This window comes from Penaeus monodon, chromosome 29, assembly GCF_015228065.2.
Source record: "Penaeus monodon isolate SGIC_2016 chromosome 29, NSTDA_Pmon_1, whole genome shotgun sequence".
In the NCBI taxonomy this organism is placed as follows: domain Eukaryota; kingdom Metazoa; phylum Arthropoda; class Malacostraca; order Decapoda; family Penaeidae; genus Penaeus; species Penaeus monodon.
This window is the reverse complement of record NC_051414.1, coordinates 4,238,906-4,240,087: the sequence shown is the minus strand read 5'-3', so window position 1 is coordinate 4,240,087 and position 1,182 is coordinate 4,238,906.

Genomic DNA, 1,182 nt, shown 5'->3' with positions numbered 1-1,182 from the left:
TTTACGATGCGAATAACAGCTGTGTGTTCCCAAGTCCTCTCTGAAACGTCTTGAACACTACACGACACGAGTTCCAACACGCCATGTACAACAGTCGGGATCTCTGATGTCACGCTTTTATGCTCGGAACAGATTCCTACAAGACGCTCTCCTGCTCGGAACAGATTCGAAAAGCCCGCCATTTGCTTCGAGCACCTGCGAAGAGCGCGTTTTCTGCATCGGGCTGGTTCGAAAAGGTTGGCTCTCTGCTTCGTGAAGATCCGAAATGCGAGCGATCTCGTTTAAAGCAGAATCAGAAAGCACGTTCTTTGTTTCGAAAAGGCGTTATCCGCTTCAAACGGATTCTAAAGACGCGTTCTGTGCTTCAGATCTGAAGAGTGTGTTTTCTACTTGAAACCGAATCCAAAAGCGCGTTCTCCGCTTCAAACAGATTCGAAAAGCGTCCTCTACGCCTGGAGTAGATTCGATAAGAGCGCTCTTCCGTTGGGAAAGGATTCGAAAAGAGCACTCTCCGTTTCCTCAGCTGCTCACGGTAGGCATTGCATGGATCAGCCCCGTTAAAAACGAAGGGCATAAAGAAAAAAAAATGTAGGTATACAGCCCTCCATCACCCGCACGCAAGAGCCCGCGCGTTGATACACACACATACACACCGGGTACACAGGGGTACATAGGAGCGGATATACGATACTTAAGCCGAACTTCTCACATAAGATTAATACATCAGGTCAAACATAATATTAATACATCAGGTCAAACATAAATAAGAGTCATTAAAAGGAAACGAAAAAACTCCTCTATTCATTATACACTTATTGAGTCATTTTCCAGGTAATGTACACTCACCTCGCGTATGGAATGCAGTACAGATTGATTACATTTATACGTAGGTATGACTTGCTTTTTCTTGCGTGTCCAACTCAAAGCAAAGCAAATATGCAAACACTGCAGTAGCCGTTACTCAGGCGATAAATTGTAGAAGTCAACTCTACAGAAAAAGAGAAATTAAAAATGTTGGCAGAGCAAACATAGCATATAACAAAATTGCAAGAATTAATACACCTACGCATGATTTAGTTAGGATAAAAAAAAACTAATATTCACCAGGTAATATGAATGAAAGTTACAACCGAACATTTATCTTACTGTATCTGTGTGATCCGAATTTACTTACACCAATCA